This window comes from Cupressus sempervirens, chromosome 2 (assembly GCF_028749045.1).
Source record: "Cupressus sempervirens isolate cs-2001-9-10 chromosome 2, ASM2874904v1, whole genome shotgun sequence".
NCBI classification, from domain to species: domain Eukaryota; kingdom Viridiplantae; phylum Streptophyta; class Pinopsida; order Cupressales; family Cupressaceae; genus Cupressus; species Cupressus sempervirens.
In genome coordinates, this window is record NC_143119.1 from 745,913,768 (window position 1) to 745,922,679 (window position 8,912).

General features: G+C 35.0%; 1 long non-coding RNA gene across 1 annotated transcript; it reads right to left on the reverse strand.

The window, feature by feature from the left end:
- Positions 1–531: 531 nt before the first annotated feature.
- Positions 532–2,073, reverse strand: LOC149575544 (uncharacterized). The gene is made up of 2 exons (XR_016359688.1): positions 1,472–2,073; positions 532–1,372 (listed from the first exon to the last, which is right to left on the reverse strand). It is a non-coding gene; the product is annotated as an uncharacterized LOC149575544 (long non-coding RNA).
- Between the last annotated feature and the right edge of the window lie 6,839 nt (positions 2,074–8,912).

The following is an 8,912-nucleotide window of genomic DNA, read 5'->3' on the forward strand; positions in this document are numbered from 1 at the left end:
TGACCAACTCTATTTTCTTTGTCTTCACCATCCTTCAAAAAATGTCTACTGTCTCCTAAAAGAATAAAGCAACTGCAATACTTCCACTCATCAAAGGATTAATTATCAGTCAATTTCTTCAAAATAAACTTCTTCAAGCTCGACAAGATGAGAAATCTTAATAGAAAAAATACCCAAAACCATAAACATTATGAATCGTCACATGCAAGCAACATGCAATTCATAAAACTCAGCTCTAATACCAATTGAAGAGAAATGAGAGCACCACAAAAATTCATCTAAGATTAGTATGCACATCTAGTATCATTCCTTGAACAACTTTTGATAAGCAAATACAAGTGCATACTACTATGTCGTAAAAGCAGAAATAGACAGTTGATTTCCCACAATTAAAACCTTAAAGGAAAGTGATTGCAATTTACCAATCTAAATAAATTTCACCAGCATTATGACATACAGATTATTATTCTACAATCATGAAACTAGAAGAATGAGACATAATAGAGAGCACATATGTATGTGGGGAGAACCTTTCTAGCTAAAAACCCCACCCTCCAAACCATCAAGCTAATGTATTATTCATCAACAAGTTACAATACAATTTTAGCCTTCACATGGCAATTTACATCTTGCTCCATTCTAGAGAAAATTTGGCAGCATAAACCTGTGCAAATAACTTCTCATCTCTCTCATCATTCTCTACAACAATGCTTTGTACTTATAGAGTTTTCATACAAGAGGAAACGGTTTCAAAAGCGTCTACATTCAATGCATCTACAAATTATTTTACAAACTTCCTTATGCACAACCTTTGCATAAAAACAAGCAAGAGCCTAGAACACAATGGTAAATTGTGAGCCTCTTATCAAAGAGGTCTTGGGTTCAAATCTACTTGAGATCATGCTTAATAAATAATAATAATTAACTACAACACATAATAATTAGTCTTGGGTTCAGCCTCTTACCGATCAAAAAATCTTATATCTATATAATCTATTGATTTTATTTTAAAAAACAAACACATATATATTTTTTTACCTAATCAAGTGCATCAGCAATGTTAACAATCAGGGCGCCTAGAACACTTTGAACATCAACCCAATTTCCATCCTTTCTGATTTCCAGCCTTGGGGTTTCATCATGCAGAAGAAACGCGAGAACGTGGGGATCAGAGTGAGGAAAAATTCCAAGTACCATTTCTGGCTAAGGACAAGGTGCATAATAATTCATTCTGATGTGGATTTCTTTCTTTTCTCCACCCACTGCCTCGTTCAGTATATTTTCATCTTCCAATCCTAACCCTCTGCTCAACACCTTCATCAAAACCTCCCACAATTTGTACATCTCTCTTGAATATTCATCCATAACTTCCCTGCAAATAACAATAATTATATACCCATAAGAATTTGTTACACATAAGAATTATAAACCTCCACAAAAAATGATGTTTGAAGAGATGTAAACAACGTACGTGAAATCAGAAGGCTATTTGGGCCATTTAGACATGTTTCTTCTGTTTAGAGGCAATATAATGTTGTAATAGTAATCTCCCCAGTCCAATTTAGCATCTTGGGTGTATCCTAATTTGCTTCCATAGTCAATAAGGCTTCCATCTTGTTCATTTCTATACAATTCCTTTTCTTCAAGGGGAAGATTAAAAAATTCTTTGTCCACTTCTTGTATTCGAGAGATCAGAGAGTTTGAGACTCCATGATTGATGATTTGAAAGAAATCCCATTCCTTTGTAGCTTTTTGAGATTTCTGCAATGATTTCTTGTTCTAAATGTGAGGCTCCCAAGCCAAGCAAATCAATGACTGGAACATGGGTGTTGTGTGGTTTGGAGGACTCAAGATTAGGTCTCACATATTGGAGAGGAACTTTTTCGATCCCACTCTCTGATAATGTCTAAGCTCTTGGTAAGCTTCCCAGTTCATCCATTAGCGATGCATTCAGTCTTCACAAACTGAGAGAGTTTGTGGGTATATTCAAAACTTAAATCTTATTTAGGATCTAGTGTTTGTTTTTACTTTGAACTCTTTTTTCAGCAGATTTAATCTTATTATATTAAGAAGGAAGTAAGTCCTTTTTTCCCAATTCTCCTTGAGCAGATTTAAAGAATGTTTAGAAACTTAAATTTTATTATATTAAGGATGGAGTAAGTTTTTTTTTGTTTTAACTCTTTTTTGAATAGATGATGGATGTGTAGAAACTTAAATCTTATTATATTAAGGAGGAGTAAGTTTCTTCTTCTAACTCTCTTTATTAAATAGAGCAAAACTGAACAAAGCATAAATAAAGAAGATTAATACAAGAACACAAGATTTATCATGGTTTGACGAAAGTATGAATAATTCAATACAATTAATTGGGCTGCACAAGCCATTATAAAGAGCTCTTAGATTATGAAGAGTTTAGAGGAGATGAATGGTCATCTGATGGTTAGGCTTCATACACCAATAGAACTCTCCTTGAGCAGATTTAGAGGATGTATAGAAACTTAGATCTTATCAAGAAGGGAATTTTTTTACTCTCCAAACTCTTCTTGAGCATATTTAGAGGATGTCTAAGAACATAAACCTTATTAAAAGGGGATTTTCTTTTGTTTTCTGAATTTTCCTTGATAAGGTTTAAGGTTTGTGATGGCTAAATAAACACTCATTTTAATTGAAATCAGCTAGAAGTTATTATGTGTATAACAATAATTTTTGTAGTGTACTATATATATACAAGTGGTTATAGGAAGACACGTCTTCAAAGTTTAGGAAGACACGTCTTCAAAGTTAAGGAAGAATAGAAATAAAGGATAAAGTCTACAAAATATTATAACAATTTGTGTAATACCATTAGAAGGTGGCTCACATCTCAAAATATGTAATATCATGGAGTACCAACTAAATGCAGCACCATCTTCTTCTTTAGAGCTCTCCTTAGTAAGTGGCTAAGCATGAAAGAAAAATATAATAAGCTATACTTAAGAGAACTTTCTAACAACTATCAAAGCTCTTAATCAAATGCTCCTTATCAAAATTTCATGCAATTCTCAAAGCAAATAGATCTTAACAAACATTTATATCAATAATATTTTATCTAAGAACTATCTTAATTCAACTTTTATTACTAGACACTGGTAATGTTCTGTTACTGGTGTGTAGAGGTCTAATTGTAATTCGGGTCAACACTCATTGCTACTTTTCTTAATAAAAACTATCTTAATTCAATAATCTAACAAAAAGAATGTATCTAAAAATAAGATGTGGTCTAAAAATATATATAGATTAAAAACCTATTAAATAAAATCTTGAGAAAAAAGTTGAACTGTATATAATCATTCCGATTCATTACAAAATAAAAGAAAAAGGAACAAGCAAAATCAACGTAGATTAGCTATGGGAGATGGAAACTATGATACTAGTTCTATAATTGAAAATGATAACAATGAATAACATTCTAGAACTTTTGAGACCTTGAAAATCATGCATTCTATATAAGTAATTGCCCAGGAGTTTGCGTTAGATATTTGTCTTGTCAAAGGGAAAGTTTGTAGCACTTTTGCCTTCTCAAAGGAAAGGTTTGTCCATGATTGAAGATGACATGTAAGACTTTGTTATGCATTTACCATCACACAGAATCTCAAATAATATGAGAAACTAAAACAACTTTACTCTTGAAAAGTAAAACAAAATACTTGCCAATTCCAATACCTTAATTCAAATACCAGTAGCTGTGGATAGGCTTTCACACCCCTCTGAATCTGAATAATCAGATCGATAAAGAGTCACCATCAACACCAATAAACTATCTATCTATATATAGTTAATATGTGACAGGCATCTTGTAAGCAAGAGCTCGTTGTCTACTTTCTAGACAAATTTTTGATCCGTTGTGAAGGGATGTTTATAGGTTTGTCAATTAGGGAATTCATTTTTTCTAATGTGTTTTCTGTGCTTTTAGAACTAATGGTAGTGTGCTCTACCTTGGGAAAGTAAGTGGTCTGTCATCATTTTTTGTAAGGGTTTGGATTCTAGTAATTGTTATTTCTTTTTGATAAAGAAGTTTTATATTTTAGTCTAAATATGTTATTTTTGTTAATTATAAAAAGTTATGAAAGATAGATACAAAATCAAATAAACTTTCTTGAAAAAGAGATTGAGTTAAAAAGTTTAGGTTTATATATAGTAAAATGTGCTATATTTTGTGTATAAAGATAATTATAAGAAGGGGAGAATGTAATATTCAAAGTTTGATGATTTTTTTAAAGGTATGAAATTATAGGTGGGTATATTTGGGACAACTATGAGGATACATGTAGTTTATTATGAGATGATATATGAAAAACAATCTCCATGTTACTCATAACAAATAAATCATTTAGAATTTCAAAATGACATGACATTGTTATTTTTGATATTTCATGAAGTTTACATATATATATATATATATATATATATATATATATATTCTCATATATCTTAAACAAAATCCTTTATGTTTCATATCAAATTAATCCTTTTCTAAAAAAGGTAAAGAAAAAAATTCTTATATATAAAAATGAAGTGCTTTAAATTGATATATCTATCTTAACTTGTAGATTTTTTGTTTTAATTAATATAAGTAGGGAATGACTCCAACTCTTTAGTATTAAAAACTCTCTAAACAAGGGATTAGAGTGAAATCAAGAAAACATACACACACCACATGGACTGTGTGTTTTTGGTGCGGGAGCACCTCGTCTCTTCAAATTTATGACAAGATGAATAATATTGTAATAGCTAAGTCGTTAAGATTTGGTATGATCATTGTATTAAAATGGGTCCATGTAACGAAATGGTTACAAGTGCTTACAATTGGCATGATAAACAAGAAATGTAGATTTGCATTGTAATGCTTAAAGGGGCATTGAATATCGGGTAGATGGGTAGTTAAAATAACTACCTACAATCTCTTTTAAAGAGATAGATAGATAGATAAAATTTTAACGTCCACGAGGCCAAAAATAGCCTATGGGACAGCAAGACAACTCAAGCAGACTTAAGTAGCGCTGTTGGCCTCTTATGTAGACTAATGATGAGCCCCCCCAATTGCTCAATGTACTCTTCATTGAACAGGTTATGCCAAGAACTGTCACATATAGTATCCGCAAACTTATCCCTGCTATCCTTGTAGGCCTCACATTCTAGAATAAAGTGCTGTTCAATTTCCACTTTCCCAGAATTGCAAAATCTGCAAATTCTCTCTTCCCAAGCCTCCTTTGGCCTCTTCCAATGCCCGGTCTCACAACGAAGTTGGTGAGAGTTGGTTCTCAGCTGAGCAATAAGAATTTTAGCTCTCCAAGAAATGTTGGCTCCTATGTACACTTTTTCGAGTTGATCACAAGTGGGGTTGAACTCATTTATATAATATAGTTTCTTCCTCCCAATCTCGCTTCCCTAATTTTTCTTGTAGAATTTCTCCATAAAAAAGACCTTTATTTCTTTATTACTTGTGGGGCACATATTGAAATGAATATTCCATTTACTCATCCACTTGATGTTTTCTTGCATCCATGTCCTTTTTCGCTTACATAGTGTGTCACTAAAGACAACTTTCGACCATCACATTAGAGGCAGAGAGGATCGACAAGGGATTGAGGGAATAGTTGGAATTAAGAGAGTGAGAGACGAGAAAGATTTGAGAAGACTTGGCATGTAGACAATAATTAGCACTTTAATTATATATTCTAGTTTTGCTTTTGTTGGCAGCTTCGTGTTTGTCTTTCCCTCTCTTTTTAGTCTTACTTGCACACCAAGAATTGGTTCTTTCGTAATTACCCTCTCTCCATGTGAATCTTTTGTTTCTGGTTCTGAATGCAATGGATTAAGGCATCTGTATCATTTGTGAATAAGGTTGCAAGATGGTACCGATCTGGGACAATGAAGTCCATTATATTTTCTGTGATATTAGACATCATTCGGATCATCCCGGTTGTGAAGGTGAATAAATTGTCTTAACATTGGACCAGTTCCAAAGTCCGATAGTCATATTTGAATGCTTAACGGTTTGTCAAGAACCATTACCAACATATGATGGTACAGTTTATGTCTCGGCCTGTCAAAGTCCAACATAGAAGATCAGGTCGACAAGAAGATCATGCGATTGAAACAGAGAGGGTGGCAATTTCTCACCCAAAACCAGATAACAAGAATGTGGATATTGTAGAGCGTGTTTAAGTCTTCAGTCGATACCATGTGGAAACTAGCATGCGTGAAGAAGAACATAGAGTCGTCCATTTTGGAAGGGCTCAGTGACAATGGAAAGGTGGTGGCCTGCATATTGCATGGCCACTCTGTTAAATGGATATCCTCACGTTAAGCAATCAGCGAGCCTATTACAACAAATTGGTATCAGAGCCTTGAAAGGTTTGGGACAAGACATTGTGTATGTCTTATTTTGGAAGTGAGTCAGTGGGAGAAACCACCATGGTAACAAATGCTGAGTTGGCAAAGGAAGTGACAGAACAAAGGGAGAAAAATAGGCTCCTTGAGGAAGCCTTAGAAGCTATGAAAGATAAGCTTGATGAAGTGGTAGAGACAGCTGGAAAAATGAAAGAGAAGTTGGAAATTAATGAAGAAAAGGGAAAGGAAGAGAATGAAGAGGACTATGTACCTGAACCTGATCCTCCATTACAAGAAGAACCTTTCCTTAAAGCCATCAAGGCATTGGGTGGCAAATCTCTTGAGGGGATACCCCTATTTACTGGTAAGATGAATTCAGAGTTGGTCATGGAATGGATTGAAGGGATGGAGAACCATTTTGAATGTGAAGGCGTATCAAAGGCACAAAAGGTGAAGGTTGCCAAAGCAAGATTAAGGGGACCAGCCCTAACATGGTGGAAGTTCATTCAAGAAGAGAGGGAAAGAGAAGGCAAGAAACCTATCTCTAATTGGAAAGCTATGGTGGCAAAAATCATAGATAACTATTTGCCTGAAGACTATGAAATCCAGCTACACAAGAAGAGACAAAGCTTGAAGCAAAAAGATTTGGATGTGGCCTCCTATACTGAAGAGTTTCAAAAACTTTGCTTGAGATCCAAGGTCCAAGAGGAGGAGAGCATCAAGGTGGCTAGATATTTAGGTGGTTTGAAATGGAGTATTCAAGAGGAGATCAGCCTTTGGACTCCTACTACTGTTCATAAGTGTTTTCAATTGGCACTCAAAGTGGAAGATAAGAATAGAAGGAAACAAGACTCTAACTCTAGGGGTAGAGGAAGAGGGAGAGACTCTAGAGGACATAGAGGTGGTTATGGGGGAAGAAGCAATGAACCCAAGGCCACAGGAGACTCCAAGTTGATTGAGCAAAGTGGGGAAACAAGTGGAAGAGGTAATTTCACTAGAGGAAGAGGATTTGGTGGTGGAGCTAGAGGCAGATCAAACAATTTCAGTAGGGGTTCACATTTTGCAAACATGAAATGTTACCATTGTGGACAACTTGGTCATCCAGCCTATAGATGTCCTGAGAAGGCATCATCTTCCCAAGGGGATAAGAAGATAACATATGTTCAAGAAGAATGCAGCAACAATATAACTTCAGAAGTGAATCTTGATTCTGAGAAGGGAGAAAATCTGATGTTTAGAAGAGTTTTGATCAAGGAGCCTAGCAAAGAAGAGCCTAAACAAAGAAGGGCACTTTTTAGAATAAAATGCAAGATACTTGGTAAGGTTTGCAAAGTTATTGTTGAATCAGGATCAACTGATAATATCATCTCTGAAGAGGCTGTCCAAAAGCTCAAGCTAACAAAGATTCCTCATGATCATCCATATAGAGTCACATGGCTGAATAAAGGGCAGAATGTGTTGGTAAATGAACAAGTTTGGGTGGATTTTTCAATTGGAGGATATCAAGACAAAATTCTTTGTGATGTGTTGCCCATGGATGCTTGTCATCTACTCTTGGGTAGACCATGGCAATATGATAGGGATGCTGTCTATCATGGGAAGAAGAACTTGTATACATTCAAGAAAGGAGGAGTGACATACAAAATCCAATCACTTGTTGAGGAAGGCATAGATGCAGCAACAGATCAGCGTGTTCTACTCATGAGTGGAAAAGAATTCTTACATGATTTCAAGGAGAACAATGAAGTTGGGTTTGCCATAGTTGTGAAACCAAAGGAGAAAGATGCTGTCAAACAAACACCATTGCCAAGAGAGGTAAAAGAACTATTGGATCAGTTCAAAGACATCATAAGTGATGGAGAACTTGCCACACTCCCTCCACAAACATCTATTAGTCATCAAATAGACTTTGTTCCTGGATCCTCATTGCCCAACAAGGCTGCTTACAATATGACTCCAGATCAGAATAAAGAAATTGCAAGACAAGTACAAGAGCTACTTGACCAAGGTCTCATTCAGAAGAGTATTAGCCCATGTGCTGTACCGGTTGTTTTGGCACCAAAGAAAGGAGGTAAGTGGAGAATGTGCACTGATTCTAGAGCCATAAATAGGATAACAATTTGATATAGGTTTCCTATTCCTAGAATAGAAGATCTAATGGATTGTTTGGGGGGTGCTAAGTATTTCTCCAAGATAGATCTCAAGAGTGGCTACCATCAAATCAGAATGAAGGAGGGTGATGAATGGAAAACAACCTTCAAAACTACGGAAGGACTTTATGAATGGCTAGTAATGCCATTTGGCCTCTCTAATGCACCTAGTACATTCATGAGGCTAATGAATGAAGTGTTGAAGGACTACATAGGCATTTTTGTAGTGGTTTATCTTGATGATATTCTCATTTTCAGCTAGACTAAAGAAGAACACATGAAGCATTTGGCAATTGTTTTAAAGAAGTTACAAGAAGAAAAATTGACCATTAATCTTGAGAAAAGCGAGTTCTTGAAACAAGAGTTGGTTTACCTTGGTTTTGTAGTTTC